Consider the following 17,348-nt stretch of genomic DNA (forward strand, 5'->3'; position numbering starts at 1 on the left):
ACCATATATCCTTCCAATCATCGGCCAACGATTCCTAGGCCCACTGAGGTAACAAAAAATCTAGCTTTTCCACAACCCAAGGTCTGGTTTAGGGGTCACTAGGCCATGTGTTATTTCTTTTAGAGAGCACCTCACTCAGTTTTGAATCCATCTAACAATCTAGCCCAACCAAAAACATGAGAAACCCTCACACCATGGCTATCCAAAAATTGAAAGGCAAGGCCAAATAACACTATCACACCTAGAAAAACCCATGCCAATGCCAACAAGAGAACTAAGAACACACATGCATAACCATCATGGCAAATCGATACCTGCAAATAATCCCACTGTAGCTGCTTGATCCTGCTCTTCCTTTCTTGATCTTTGCTTCCTCTTTCCTTCTTTTCTTTCCTTGATCCAAAGTTTAAGTGCTCCAAGAAAACTCTAAGAATCAAAGAGTGAGAGAGATAGATAATTGAGAGAGCGCTCCAAAAATGAACTCACAAAAGGTTACAAACTGATCATCAGAAGCCTTTTTATTAATAAGACCTCTATTTTATTCAATTTCCATTATTTTCCTTCATTTTCCTCCTCACATGCAACCTATGACCTTTCATCTTTCTTTTCTCCTAATTTCCATCATTTTAATCCCTCGTGCCTTTCCAATGCCTTTTCCTTTTCCTTTTCCAATTTCCTTAGCCATAATAAGCCAAATGAAAACCCACACTATGATGTTTTACCCAACATTCATCTTGGAATAAGTGTCCCATAACCATAGTTATTATTTTTCCTTTATTAACTTTCATTACATGGAATTTTCACGAGGCTTGTTACAACTTCACTATCTCTTTCATGAAAAGTGAGGTAATATCACTTGTTCTATGAGTAAACTTGACAAACAAAAAGTGAGTTGTCTTGCTAAACTTGTTCACTAGAACCTATATGACATCATGTTTCCTAGCTTTCCTTGGCAATATAGTAATGAAGTCCATTGAAATGACCTCCCACTTCCATTCTGGAATGGAGATTCCTTGTAGCAATCCTGTTGGGTGATTACATTCCACCTTTACCTGTTGGCATTCCAAGCATTTAGCAATATGCTCAACCACATCCTTTTTCATTCCTTACCAATAATATGAATTCTTCGTTTTTGTTATCATTATTTTATAATCAAGATGACCAAAATATGATCTCTTATGATGCTAATCCATAATGAGCTTCTTCAAGTCACCTCCACAAGGTACATACCACCTTCCCTTGAACATTAGTAGTCCATCATCTATAAAAGAGTAATCCTTGCTCAATGTGCCTTCAATATCTTGTTGCAAGAATTATTTTATGTGCTAATAATTTTCATCTTACTACTCAACCTGTTTAATTTTTTTTGAATATTAAATTCACAAGAGCTCACGGCTGCTACATGAGTCATGTTTAGCCTTCCGTTGAGTGAATAAAGTACATTATTTTCCTTGTCTTTCATGTATTTGATTATAAAATAAAATTCATTAACTAATTCCAACCACCTTACCTACGTGGCATTCAATTTGGGTTGGTCAAACACGTACTTCAACCCTAAATGATCAGTCATCAATGTAAATTTTCTCTAGAGAAGGTAACATCTCCACATTATTCAGTGCATAAACTATTGTTTCCAATTCTATATCATGAGTGACATAGGCTTGTTCATGCCCGTTCAACTCCTTGGACTCATAACATACTACTTGTCCCTCTTGCATGAGGACTCCACTAAGCCATTCGTTGTAAGCATCTATGCACACCATGAAGTCTTTGTCTAGGTATTTTATCTTTAAAATTGATGCATATGTTACTAAGTGTTTTAGATACTCAAAACTTGCAACACATTCAACTATCTAAATAAACTTAACTCATTTTTTTGTAGTGTTGTGATTGAGTGACCAATAGTAGAGAAATTCCTAATGAATATCCTATAGTAGCATATTAATCCCATAAATGATTTGACTTCTAATATATTTTGAGAGTTGGAAATTCCATAATTTCCATAACCTTTTCTGGGTCAATTTCCACTCCCACAACCACAAATTCAAAGTACCCATAATTGTTTATAAATGTTTCTTCATGAATATCTTCATCTTTTATGCATACCCGATGATACCCATATCTCAAGTCAATTTTGAGAAAGATCATTTCTTCCATTAATTGATTGACTAAATCATCAATGTATGGAAACAAATATCTATCCTTAGTGATGGATTTATTGAGCTATCTATATTATTTGCACAACCTCAATATTCCATCCTTCTTTCTTACAAACAAAATTGGCACTCCTTAAGGCAACATAATCTTCGTAATGTGACCCTTGTATAACATTTCTTTTAATTATAACTTAAGCTTATCAAATCCAATGTGCTCATTCATTAGGGTTCCTTAGATGCTATTGTTATTCCAGGTAACAATTCTATGGAAAATTCAACTTCCCTTTATCATGAGAATCTTGGAATCTCCTTAGGGAATGCGTCTTTGAATTCTTTCAGAATAAATTGTTCCTTCAAAATGATGTCATTACCTTTAGACTTTTTAGTTATTTGGATAACAAATAGTCTACACCCTTTTGAGCTACATTGTTTTAGTTGCAACAATACTATCAACTTCCCTAACATTGCTTTCAATTTCCTATGTAACGATATATTTTCCCAACTATTATTGAATCATTTGATCAACTTTTGTAGCAATTGACCTTATCGCTATGATTTTTGAACCAATGTATCCCAATGAGGATGTCCTATGCACCCAAAGACAATAAATTTAAATCCATGGTGGTGAGAAAGCCACTCAACGTGAGTGGGAATGATTTTACCATGCTCTCAACTTGTCTCTTCATCCTGTGGCCATCTAGTCTAATCGTGATTCCTTGTGTGCTTCTTTCAGTAGTGCACACTTCTTTGCAATGTAAGGACTAACTTAACTAAAATTTGAGTAGGTCAATTAAATTTGAAATAATTTAGTTATTGACCATACCTTCCATTTCAATCACTAAGGCTTGGTGATCAACCTATCTATTGTCCAATGCTACATATATGTGTGGAACAATTTGAGCTACATCATTGACTATCTCAACTTCCTATACATATACAATCCTATCCGTTTCCTTTGGAGCTTAGGGAAATCCCTCCTTAAGTGGTCTTCCCCACAATTCCATCACTCTATGGGTTTTATCTTAGACCCATCCACCTCTTTTCTACTAGGTCTAATAGATCGTTCACAACTAGCCATAGTGACAATCCTCACACTTCCACCTACCCTTTCCTTTATAGTTGGTCTTTCCCTTTGTTTACTAATCTACCTTATATTCAGATTTGTGCTTAGCTTACTCGTAGGATTTCTTTAGTTTCTTGATAACATCCTTTAGAGTTTAAGGCTCATCAAACTCCATCTTATACTTGAACCCTTATGGTGACCCATTAAGATACCTTTTTAAATTTAGTTTCTCATCCTTAAGGTATGCTAGATACCTCAACAATTTCAAAAATATGGTTCTATATTCATGAGCTAACAATTGTCCCATCTTGAGTTCATAAAACTACTTAGCCTTTCTCTCATAGTACCTCTCAGATAGGTACTTATACTAAAAATATCTTTCAAATATTCTCCAAGATAGTTCTTCCTCTTGAATTTCCCTGACATTCTTCAAATCTTCCCACCATATGCTAGGCATGCCTCTTAGGCTAAAGGTGACTACTCTTGCCTTCATATTTTCAGAGTAACTATGAACCCTGTTTTTTTTTTTCATTCCAAGTCACCATGACTATGCTTCCTCAGTATTCTTCACTTCATCAAATTTAGAAGGCTTTTTATTTTTGAATTCTTTTGGCACGAAGTCCTTTCCCTTCCTTCTCTATTAAGAAAGAATTTTTGTTGCAATACTAGGAAACTATTTAGGGCTGCTTGTCATCCTTTCTAGGGTACATAGAGGAGCTCCACCCCTTACTGTGTCTTCACTTCCTTGTATATGCATCCTTTTGTATCTTCTTCCTTCTGAACCATAAGTCTTCAACTCTTGTATTCCAAGTCAAGATGAACTCTACTTTAACTTATAGATGGATCCCAATTCATGCGAATTTCGTCTTTGCAGGTTTGGTAAGCTTTGTGATATGACTGCATTCATTTTTTCCTGGATTTACTGGCCTATGACAAGCTTCTCATTATCATCCTTGTAACTTTTGAATTCAACTATTAAACTTCTAAGAAAATCCATCCAGCCAAGGGAACCTTCCTCTCTTATTTTTTCCACTGCTCTTCTTCATGTCCATGTTAAGATCTGTTAGTGTTATACTACACCATTTTGCTACTCATCCCTTGTTCCTTTGTGTCTTCTTATATTGTGGTGTCATACACATACCAATGTTATCCAAAAAAAATATAAACAATAATATTTATTATCACCTTGGTTCTATTGCAATAAGCTTGTTTGTGTATATCAATCTAAAACGTCACACCTCAAGTCAATACATTAGTTAGAAAAATAATAATCATATACCACATGCAGAACACAATCACATGTTATGAACAACACACATCATTAATCAATTAAACTTTTACAATCTATAACAAAGTTCCTAGACCATCCTTTAGGCCCCATCCAACCCAATTTTGAGCCATGCTCTTAGCATTATGTTGCAAACTACTAAAGCATATTACCTTGTTCCATTATAGTGCCAAATATTTATCTCAAGAGGCCCAATGTTTATACTTGTGTTCTAATACCACCCTATTATGCTCCCTCTTGAACTCCAAGGCTCTCCAAGCTGAATGGGAGCTACTATCAAATTTCCTAACCTGACCTCCATGGTCTCATAAGTGGAAATGGAGTTATAAATTTTATCTTTTCGCAAAGTTAGCTAATTAAATTTGGAACACACCATCATGTTTAGCTCATTGAGATATTTCTGATGATATAAATTTTATCAAAATATGATAGTTAGATCAAAAGTTATGGAAAATTAAGGTTTGGCCCATAACCCCTTGCCACGTTAGTAACTACTACCATGTGGAACCCTTGATTAGACTATGTGGCTATGCCACCTCACCAACGACCTCTACTGTGGCCCATGTCACATCACTGTGCCTCTCCCTAGCTAATACAAGTTAAGATCCCATTCCACCATGGCATGAAAAACTTTGTTCATTGACTGCTATAAGGATTTCATGTTCTTCATTCCTCTAATAGTGACGTCCTCCACTATAACCATTACCATAGCATGGAATCCCAGTGATGCGATAGTAAATTCTCCACCAAGAGATGAGAAACATTCATGTCTCATGCCTTCCATCATGGCTTGGATTTTAAAATGCACCCTTGAACCTTCCAGGGTCTGCAACTCGCAATGATGTCACATTGTCGTCATGTTGTTGCATGGCCTCATCTATGGGCACCACATGTAATTCTTTCCATGTTCTACATCTGCATCTATCCACATCATATTTCCATGTAGGTCTTGTCTAGGTCCCACTTGGACTCATAACCACGTGTAAGTTTGAAATTTGTCGCTATAATAGTTTGTTGGTTTACTCTTGTGGACACATCCTATGGAGCTTCTACGTCATCACACTCTACTTCCCTTTGGAACATAGTAAGGATACCACACTATAGCATCGTGGCACAATGGGAAGATAATAATTATATGACAACTAGACCCTTTTGTCTTGTGGTTTCCCTTAACTGCACCAACCAAAGCACTTATCGCCCCACCAAGGTCCGTGACATGACATGAGAATCTCCATCTCCTAATGGGGAGGTTGTCTTCCCTGTAGCATTCACAAAAATAAACCACTCTACAAGGCCCATAGTGTGATAGAAAAATATAGGTGTTATGTAACTAGAATGAACCCCATCAAGTGCCTACAAATAGTTAGAAGCCTTCCTAGACTACCTCTTCCTCCCATTAGCTACAACAACACCATAGAATCCTACTGGTTTTCATTAAAAAATACTATGACTTTGTGGCTTCCTAATAACATGGTTTACACTTGATCAATCCCAAGGGAACACTAATAGAATTTCCCCACATTAATCACAGGTCTTTTTTCCTTTGCACATATTGAACAAACATCCATACAAAATTATAATGAAAAATATACATACAACTATCATGTTTTCCTATTCACCATTATTGTGAGCATGTTATTACATAATTAAACATGAACATGTAAATTCACAACAATTCACAAGCATCTCAACATGCTAGAATATACACCTTTCTCTATGAGAGCCTGTTATTTAACAATAATAATATTCATTCTCATTAAAGTATGTATTGTGGTTTAAAGTATGATAAATACTCTCTTGAAGTTAAAGGAAGAAAGGCAGAAAACAAAAGAAAATTTTTCCATCCATCAAATTCATATCAAGCATTGGTTTGACAAGAAGTCTGTGGGGAATAAGGAGTTCAATCTGGGTGACCTGGTATTGAAGTGGGATAAAGCTGGTGAAGAGAAATTTAAATGCACTAAACTCTAATCCATTTGTATTAGACCTTATGTTTTACATGGTAATTCGCCACCATACCTATTGTATTCAATCCTTAGATGGGAAGATGGACTCACTTCCCATCAATGGCCAACATCTTGAACAATATTTCCAATAACAGTTTAGGGTTGTGTCCCTACACCTATGTACATATTTATTTTCTTATTTCCAAGTCTGTTTGTTTGTTCTTGTTATGTTGTGTCTTTCCATCATGTTTTATTTTATCATCATGTGAATAAAACCTTGTGTGAAAGTACTTTATTCAGTTCCAACGGATGCGACAAAAGTTTAAAAGGGGTTATGTGACACACAACAACACTTTGTTAACCTTCAATCCTTCTTCTTTGTCTTGGTCCAATCTCTTTAGGTCAATGATGTCATGATGGAAAATACAATCCATTTGAAAGTAAAGCTTTGAATAGAACGACGATACCCGTATCTATTCTAGGAACTATATTCCTTGACACGGTGTTATAATTATTTTGTGTTTACATGCTAATACAATCAAGTAGAGAAAGGGAAGGGGAAAATTAAAAGTGAGCATATTAGATACATAGATATACAATGGTCTCTAAAGGAAAATCCCCTCCTTCTATCTATAATTCGGGGTCCCTCTTCCACCTTAGTGATATAAATCATGATGAAGTGCCCATGTGAATATTGGAATAAAAAAATAAGAGGTGAAAGAAGAGAAATGCTTCTTGCATAAGGAGGTGGAGCAAGTAACTTCATCAGGGTATTGAACAGGCTCGTTGGCAGTGAAGCAATCCTTGTGTTCTTACAATGACTCCATCGGGGTACTGAATAAGCCCACTAGCAGTGGAGCAACACTGGAGTTGAAATTAAAACTCTGAGCATTCAAACTCTTGACTACATACTACCCTTCTCCTCGATCAAAACAATTTTGATACAACAAGATTTTTTAATTTGTTTAACTAAGGAAGGGAATAGAGGGGACTACATCCATAACTCAGTTAAGCGGGGAAGTCTATGTAATCCACACAATGAATAAATACTTTTTTAGAGACTAGACCCTATTAATAAAGCTTAACCAAAGAAAAGAAGCTGGAGTTCTACAAGTGTGTCACGAAGTGTTGTCACTACTACAACATCCTCCAAAATTTGGCCTATATTCAAACTTTGGAGCCTACTTTAGCCATGTTAGCTATTGTTTCTCGTGGTAAAAGACAACACATGGTTGTCCTCTAAATTTCCTAGTCCCATTGTGAAGAAAACTCAAGTGTCATCTTTTGGGTAAGGCAAGTGTCGCACTTTATGTCACAGAGTTCTAGCACATCTTTAAAAGGAAACTTTATTTGTAATGGGTCCTATCTACCATAGAGACATGAACTAGGCTCATTTCCAAAATTTTATGCACTATTTTTTGGTGTCGTCACTTGTGTCATAATGTTATCTTAAGTGTTGCACTTGGAGATAAGTATCGTTTTGTTGTTGTTTCAATGGGTTCATGTTGATTTTGTGTATTGAGTGTTCATTTTTTTGTCAGTAACTATTTATAAGTGTGTGATCATGCTCAATTCATGTTTTAGTTTCACCTTTGCCTTACTAATCCCACACTTATTCAAATTCTGAAGAGATCCTTTCCCAACCTACCCTGCCTCACCATAGCTCCTTGAACTATGCATTGCATAGTTGCAAGCCCCATTCAACATCTCCTACCTCCTAAAACTACACAATGCACAGTCACTCCCTCCAAAGACTACACAACCACAACCAAAATGCTCTCTTGTTGCCTCCTTCCCCTAAGAATTGTGCAATTTTTCCACCAAGTTAGCCTCACGCTATCCAATACGGAGTCTCTGTCAGCAGTTAGCTTCCTTGTATCTTTGAACTGCGCAACTATGCAATCCAATAGCCCAATTTCTTTTATAAACTATGCACTACACAATGACAGTAGGCAAGGTTGCCTCAATGTGTCATCATCTCCCTAAACTATGTATCCTTATCTCTCAGCCCTCCAACCATTGCATATTATGAATTATAGTAATTATACCCTCACCCTTGCCTCTTGGAACTGCGAACTGCACAATACCTAAGCCACCTCATCTATCTGGAACTCACTCCCAGGTCCAATTAGTGAATTGCATGAAGAGAGTTAGATTAGGATATTTATGGATGGATGTATTCTTGTCCTAAGTAAATTTCATCTACAAGTACTATGTATTGACATGATAGGATGATGTTAAGGAGGATTCCAAGGAGATTATGCAAGAAGACACTTATGAAGCTGCAAAGACAAGGATGATCATCAAGCAAGAAGATTAAGGGACACTATGTTACTACAAAAGGTGGAAGATAAAGATCACATGGAAGAATCCATATCATCAAGCCTTTTGGTGGAGGACAATGACAAACATGCAAGAATTATCAAGGACATATAAATGAAGTAGTGAAAAGAGAAGCCTAACAATGGCACATCATCATAAAGTTCCATGTCATCAGTGCCAAGTTGTGGCTTGTTCAAATGTCATCTTAAGAGTCATATGAGTCATCATGTTACTACATAATTTGTTGATATAACTATGTAATATTCAAGAAAGTGAGAAATGCAAAGTGTGTGGAAGTCCAAAGGTCACTCTTAGAATGTGAACAGTCACGTAGAAGTCAAAGGGTCTCATGAGAATTTGAAAGTCACAAGGAAGTTCAAGAGTCATGAGGGGAGCTTAAGAGTCACAAGGGAGGTGGAGAGTCACATCATTTGTTATATATACACCCTCATAGCTCAACAAAAATACTTTTCACCTTGGCTTCTCAAGCTAGGCATAAGAGAGAAGAATAGGCTTTTGAGAAGCAAGTAGTTTCTTAAAGTTCTACTATTGGAACACGGGTTGTATCCCTATGATGGTGTATCTTGGACCTTTCACTCAATAATTTTAAGCTCTTAGAGCCAACAAAATTTTCATGCATATGTCATGAATGACTATGAGACTATTCTTTCATTATTTACGATATATGTTTGTGTTAATTTATACTAGTGAAAATGAACTGTTTCATTGGATTTAGTATGCTTCTTTGAATCCTGTGTCGTATGTTTTCATGATCATGATTTCTTTGTGAACTATTATGCAAGACTACTTAAAAATATTTCATATATATCTATATATGTATATATCTCTCTCTCTCTCTCTCTCTCTATATATATATATATATATATATATATATATATATATATATATATATATATATATATATATATATATATATATATATATATATATATATATATATATAGCTATAGATATATCTGTGTGTGTGTGTCTTTGCTAGGATAATACTATTACTTTCCTTTTAAAGGCTCACTTCCTTTTCCTGTTCTGTGAAAGAACCATTATACATTGTGCAATTGAATACACCACAGGGCTAACTTAATTTCTTACCTTGAAGGTGCATGCGTTTTTCTTGTGTCATTCGTTGTAGCCAAGGAAAATCTCTAAGATAATGGAGGCCAACCATACTTTTCGGTTGGGGCTCCTACTCCTAATTACATGAGGTCTAATTGAGACTTCATACCATGGAGACCCCGTTATTGTTGGAGGCATACAACAATGTCAACATGCAGTAATTGTGTGTTATCTTCAATTAAATCTAACCCCATTGTATAAAATTATAGGCGATTTATTTCCTATGCAGATATGTACCAAATGTGGAAGAAGTTGCGAACAATGATTGATGGATTGTATTTATGAGTGTGTCTTTGAATAACCACAAAGTATACTATAATGGTGGCACTATGAATGTAATGCATAAAAACATATAACATAGAAAATTAATATTGATATGGTGTTCTGGGTGACCAACCTCAATACATGGGGTGATGGCTATGTTGATATTGTAGAAAAATGATGTCATTACTGCAAAAATATTGTAATCACAACTCATATAGGAGAAAACCATGTATACGCAATTTTTATTAAACCTACGAGTGTTATTTATACAATAAACCATGTACAAGAATTTCAATTGAAGAGACCATGCAGAAGAGGGAAGATTGTTGATTCTTGGAGAGACTCTCATTTTCATGTGAATGGAGAGTTTCCTCATAAATTTATCTATGTATTAGTCAATTTTGGTGCTTGCTAGATGATGATGTCAATGTTAGGCAACTGGTGAGCCACTGATATTAGACATCACCACTTCATTTTCTGAGTTGATGTATGATAATTTTTGCATATGGAGGACCCTGTTGATGTTTTTTCCTGATGGGATTTCCACCCCTCTAACACGTGTGGTGTTTTTGGATATTCCCATAGTTATCACCTTTTTCTAACAAATTTGGTGTTCCACCCTTACTACCATGCATAATGTAATTTACATGAAAACAATACGAGAGAGGGTGGCTTAAGGATTCATAATTTAGGGTCTTGTATTTCTCCAGGATCAATTGGTGAAGCAATGGAGCATGGATTGAAGGTTATGGATAAACAATTCTATCTGTATGAGTCCTATAGGTATACAAATCATCCTATAGGAGATGCAATCTAGTTCTTCCTTCTTACTGAGTGTTTCAACTATCTAGATAGAGCTATCCTTGTATTTTTAAAACTCAAACCATAAATATTTTCTTGAGATGTATCTTTTAATGAATGCTGGGCCGTCTTGCAAATGTACAAGAGTACTTGTAGTTTTTCTAAAAATATATATGATTGGACATCGCCTTTATATAAAGGTTGGTTAGGTGAGAAATGTGAGCTTGTAGGTGAGATTGGGAATGTGGAAAGTGGTATTTATGGATGGGCATGGATTTTACAAGAAAAGGGATTAATATTGAATTTGGAACATGGTGCTATCAACTAGAAAACACATGATTTATTTTTTCTTTTGGGATAAGAGGTATGTAAGATGGGCCTACATATTTGTTGCATATTTACATATTTTATTTTCTTTTGTAGTCTTGTGGTATGATCTAGCGGTTTCTTTATTGTAGACAAGCCTTGGAAATTTGCACATTGTGAACTCAAAGAACAAGGATTAATATGAAAAAAATCTTCTTTATTTTTTTATCTTTTTTTTTTCTTTCTTCTCTCTCTCTCTCTTTTATTTTTGTTACTTAGAATTTTTTTTATAGGGTATTGGGTCCATTTATATTTTCCACCATTTCCCTACTCTACCTATAAATATTTTCTTGACAGGGGAAATTTATCTTGCAAACTCAAAAACAATCTCATATAGGTTTTCAGTTTCAGAGTTTGTCCCATGTGCCTGAAAGGAGGATTTCACTTGAGAATTTTTATTTATTTTCTCTTTTTACATTTTCCCTTCTGTTTTCTTGTTTTTCTTAGCCATTGTATGGGTTGGGAGTATTTATACCCTCAACTACATCCAAATCCTATCTCATGCTTATATGTATGAACTCATCTTTTAATAAAGGTGTTGTTGGCATTATGATACAGGTGTTGTCCTTGGTGGCAACTCAATCAGAGGACAGATCTTAGTACAGCAAGTCAAGAGAGAGATATACGCAGGTTAACCTTGATGAAAGTCTGTATACACGCGGGTGAGAAGAACAAAAGGCGCGTATACGTACACACGCAGGATCACAGAAGGAAAGGCACGTACATGTAGGAAAACTAAGTTTTGGTCCGTGGTATTTTAGTATTGGTCAATGGTATTTGGTCCAAAGTGTTGAACCCAAGTATTGGGTCCAAGGTATTGGTTGTAAGTGGTTTTCGACCATGGTATTGAAATAGGCCTAAACCTATATAAGGAGAAGATCATTAGGCCAAGGGGTGGAAGTGCAAGTAACGAATGTCTGATGAAGTGTGAAGATCTAGTATGTTGGTTATGGGTTTGTGATGCTTGGCTCGATCTGAATCAAGTTGGAAATGGTAGTGAAGGTATAAGTAATTATCTTTAGATCTGTACGCAGGTTCTCTCTGGTGAAAGCACGTGTACACGTAGTTTTGACACAGTCATGTAGTGTATAAATTATGAGATTTGATGTTTCAGGTTGCTGTTGGTCCTAGTGTTTGTTGCAGAGTTTTGGGCTCTGGTCTGTGTTCAGGTAACTGTATTTTGATGATAGGGTCTCAGTGATTCAGTATTGGGTGATTCAGAGATTGATGATGCAGGTATAATTTGATGATTGTATTGCAGTGGTGATTTTTTTGTATTTATGGATCCAATATGAAAATTTATGAAACGTGGTCCCTGGAAGAAAAGAGAAGGTTGTAGCCTTCTATAGGCCAGCACCTACGTACTAGTACATCAGCTAGTACAAGAGCTAAGGGGGTTGTAGCTCCCTTCTAGGAGAGTCTAGAGAATGAGAGAAGGTTGTAGCCTTCTGCAGGTAGAAGCCTGCATACTGGTATAAGGCTGCACCAGTACAAAACCATTGTAAAAAGAAGTTTCTTATTAAAGAAGATAGAGATGAATTGCAACAGGTGGCTTTCACCCACATTGGGTTTCCACCTTATATCATGGTGTTCATGTGTGTTGCTTATGTGTGATGATCTATTCTGTTTTACTGCTCCTGTTTACTATTCATAATGTTCTGATGCACTCATTAAGGATCAACTAACTGAATCATAAGTTTACTGGATATATGCACGTTGCATTACACACAGATGCATATATACGTGGTTTGCCTTAACTGAAGTAGCGTATATGAATCTTAATATGGAAATGAAAAAGTTATATTGATTTGATAATATTGATTCACCCCCCCAGTATTATTTCCAACAATTGGTATCAGAGCAGGTCCTTTGGAAGAAGCTTGATCGCTTGAAGGAAAGATCCATCAGAATGGGTAATCAAGAAAGAGAAGCATCCATCAAGCCACCAATCTTTGATGGGAGCAACTTTGTCTACTAGAAGATAAGAACCACAACATATCTATAGTCACTTGGAATAGATGTTTGTGGAATCGTGGAAGGAGGATACACATATCCATCAGCAATTCCTACAGATACAGCAGAGAGAAAGCAATATGAACTCAATGCCAAAGCGGTTACTATCTTATTGGGAAGTTTTTCATAATCAGAATTTGTCAAGGTCATGCAGTTCAAATCAGCCAAACAAATATGGGACAAAATCATTCTAAGCTATGAAGGAGATGAACAGGTAAAATGAGCAAAGCTTCAAACTCTCAGAATATGGTATGAAAATCTTAAGATGCATAGTAATGAAAGCATAGCTAATTACTTCCTGCGTATAGATGAGATTTTCAACTATATGAGGAATCTGGGTGAAGAATTTAAGGAAGTTTTCTTAGTTGAAAAGGTTTTAAGATACCTGTCTGCTAAATTTGATTCCAAAGTTTCTGCCATAGAAGAAAAGGAGTATCTGCAGAAAATCACTATGACGCAGCTTCACAGAATCTTAACTGCTTTTGAGATGAGAAAAGGAGGACCATCAGATATGAGAGAAGTCGCATTCAAAGTGTCAGCAAATGAATCAGGATACATTTCAGAAGGAGAAGATGAGGTAAATTTTGTCAAGAATCTTGAGCGGGGATCTGGAAGGTTCGAAGGCAAGCTACCTTTCAAATGCTTTTCATGTGGTAGAGTTGGTCACTACACTGCTAGATGCCCTCATATCAAAGGAAAGATGTCTGAAGAAGGTAATAGAAGTTATTATACCCATGATAAAAGTAATGACTCATACAATAGTGATGAAGACATTAGAGTTCTCATGGCATATGAAAATAAGGATGTAGAACCAGAAGAAGTTACCATATTAAAAGAACAATTGGAGTCAGTAACCAGAGTAAGGGAGCAATTGCAGGATATAGTAAAATATCAAAGCATAACAATTTAGAAACTTGAATCGAAGATCCTATCTCTAAAATAAGATCATAAGGAATCAAAGAAGCAGAATGAAGAAGCTCTTGAAGAACAAGAACATGAAGTAATCGAATTAAGGCAGCGAGTGGAAGAAGGAAGAAAAGCTGAAGAAAACATAAGGAAGCAGTATTTGGAAAAGGAAGAACAACATCAGGTTGAGGTAAATATCTTAAAAAGCAAATTAGAAGAAAAGGATAAACTATTACGATTTCAAGATAGTAGTAAGATTTTGGATGACATTCTTGGTAGTCAAAGATCCCCTACTATCAAAACTGGTCTTGGCTTTTATGAATTTGTTGAAGGTGAATCTAGCTAACAAGGTGAGGCAAGGAACTCTAATGAGCATTCTGAAATCCCAACAAAGAGATGAGAGGGCAACCTCATCAACAACCAAGGAAAGAAATTCCTTAAAGAAAATCCTTTACTCCTAACTATGGAAGTGATAGATGCTTATTTCCTCCATTGAATAATGTTGAATGTTATGTATGTCATAATCTTGGACATGTTGCAGCCAGATGCAGAAGTAGAATGGTTCAAGACTGTCACACAAGATCATCACATTCCAGGCACTTCAAAGGATATTGTTTTGCTTGCAATATGTTTGGCCACAAAGAAATTGATTGCAATAGAAGGAACATGAAACATGTAAGATGTTATGCATGTAACAAGTTTGGACATAAAGCAAGGGAATGCAGGAGCAAAATTCAAACTCCAAAGCAAGAGGATTATACATCATCACAATTCCAGGTATTGAAGAAGACAAAATTAGAGACAGAAAGGTGTGACATAACTCAGTTAGCTGACATAACAGACACAGGGGAAACTGAAAGTGTAGACCTTCAGTATTCCATCTTGCATACGCTGATATAATAAATGTAAGTTGCGTATATACGCGAATCATAGGCTGCATAGTCGCGTATATGGAGCTCTGAAGAAAAGCAGCAGAACAGACTCAGGAAATGATTCGGTCGTAGTATATGATGGTTGGCACAGGCTCAGGGGGAGCATATGCTTTGAATAATGCATTGTTGGTAGTTCTTGGTAATAATGCTTATTGACACATCTTGCTACTGATTGTTGATTGACCAAGAGAATGGATTGTAGGTTATGATGCTTATGGTGTAGATCATATGGTGTATGATAGTTGTTGATAACTATCATGGTCATGTTTAGGTCCTTGGTCCTTGTGAGTTCATATGATGTATTTTGTTACCCCACTATGCATGGGATGGATGATGTAATGGTTCTTGTTGTTGAGTCATGTATAAACATTTGGTATATCCCCACTTGGTTGGGTGGATGAGTCTAAAAATGGTGTATTCCCACTTGGTTGGGAGATTGATGTATAGAGTCATGTTATGCTTTTGCAGACCGTGCATGTGCTCAGGGGGAGCATGAACGGATTGGTACATCTTGGCATATACAAAGGGGGAGCTCAATTAGAGATTTCAGCAGGTACTCAGGGGGAGTATGGACAGCAGAGGGAGAGAACTTCTTGGTCTGCCCTTTTCCCTTGATGTCAAAGGGGGAGAGTGACTTGGTGTGGTGGTTGCCATCAAGTCCAAAGGGGGAGATTGTTGGCATTATGATACAGGTGTTTTCCTTGATGGAAACTCGCTCAAAGGTATGGTACAAGTGTTCTCCTTGGTGGCAACTCAATCAGAGGACAGATCTTAGTACAACAGGTCAAGAGAGAGATATATGCAGGTTAACCTTGATGAAAGTGCGTAAACACATGGGTGAGAAGAACAAAAGGTGAGTATACATACACACGCGGGTTCATAGAAGGAAAGGCGCATACATGTCGGAAAACTAAGTTTTGGTCCGTGGTATTTTGGTATTGGTCCATGGTATTTGGTCCGAAGTGTTGACCTCAAGTATTGGATCCAAGGTATTGGTTGTAAGTGGTTTTCGACCATGGTATTGAAAGAGGCCTAAACCTATATAAGGAGAAGATCATTAGGCCAAGGGATGGAAGTGCAAGTAATGAATGTCTGATGAAGTGTGAAGACCTAGTATGCTGGTTATGGGTTTTATGATGCTTGGCTCGATCTGAATCAAGTTGGAAATGGCAGCGAAGGTATAAGTAATTATCTTTAGATTTGTACGCAGGTTCTCTCTGGTGAAAGCGCATGTACACGCGGTTTTGACACAGTCAAGTAGCATATACATTATGAGATTTGATGTTTCAGGTTGTTGTTGGTTCTAGTGGTTGCTGCAGAGTTTTGGGCTCTGGTCTATGTTCAAGTAACTGTATTTTGATGACAGGGTCTCAGTGATTCAGTATTGGGTTATTCAGAGATTGATGATGTAGGTATAAGTTGATGATTGTATTGCAGTGGTGATTGTTTTGTATTTATGGATCCAGTATGAAAATTTATGAAACGTGGTCCCTGGAAGAAAAGAGAAGGTTGTAGCCTTCTGTAGGCCAGCACCTACGTACTAGTACATCAGCTAGTACAAGAGCTAAGGGGGTTGTAGCTGTTGGAAATAATACTGAGAGGGGGGGTGAATCAGTATTATCAAATTCTTTTCAATATATCTTCCAGATTTATACTTTAATTTATTCTTCAGATATTGATCATTAATTTTTATGTCAGTACAATATAATAATGAGCAAGAACAAGGAAAATAGATAGTCACACCAAAGAACACCAGATATAAGGTGGAAACCCAATGTGGGTGAAAACCACCTGCTGCAATATGTCTCTATCTTCTTTCAATTAGAAACTTCTTTTACAATGATTTTGGATTGGTGCAGTCCTTTACCAGTATGCAGGTTGCAACTTGCTGAGAGCTACAACCCTCTCTCATTTTCCAGTCTCTCCTGGAAGGGAGCTACAACCCCCTTAGCTCTTGTACTAGCTGAACTACTAGTACGTAGGTGCTGACCTACTTCTTTTCTTCCAAGGACCACATTTCATAAATTTTCAAACTGGATCCATGAACATCAAATAATCATCAAGTACATGTGAATCAACCAATCTCCTTTTACAATCACCCAATGAATCAACCAATAACTTCTTAGAATGCAGTAACCAGAAAAGCAATACCAATAA

General features: G+C 36.5%; 1 pseudogene; it reads left to right on the forward strand.

Annotated features, from left to right (window-relative positions):
• The window catches only part of LOC149266280 (iron-sulfur cluster assembly SufBD family protein ycf24-like), a 119,486-nt pseudogene that overhangs the window by 20,777 nt on the left and 81,361 nt on the right, over positions 1–17,348 (forward strand).

Source organism: Pinus tabuliformis, chromosome 6, assembly GCF_031772625.1.
Source record: "Pinus tabuliformis cultivar Carrire ecotype Pingquan chromosome 6, CPIR1, whole genome shotgun sequence".
NCBI classification, from domain to species: domain Eukaryota; kingdom Viridiplantae; phylum Streptophyta; class Pinopsida; order Pinales; family Pinaceae; genus Pinus; species Pinus tabuliformis.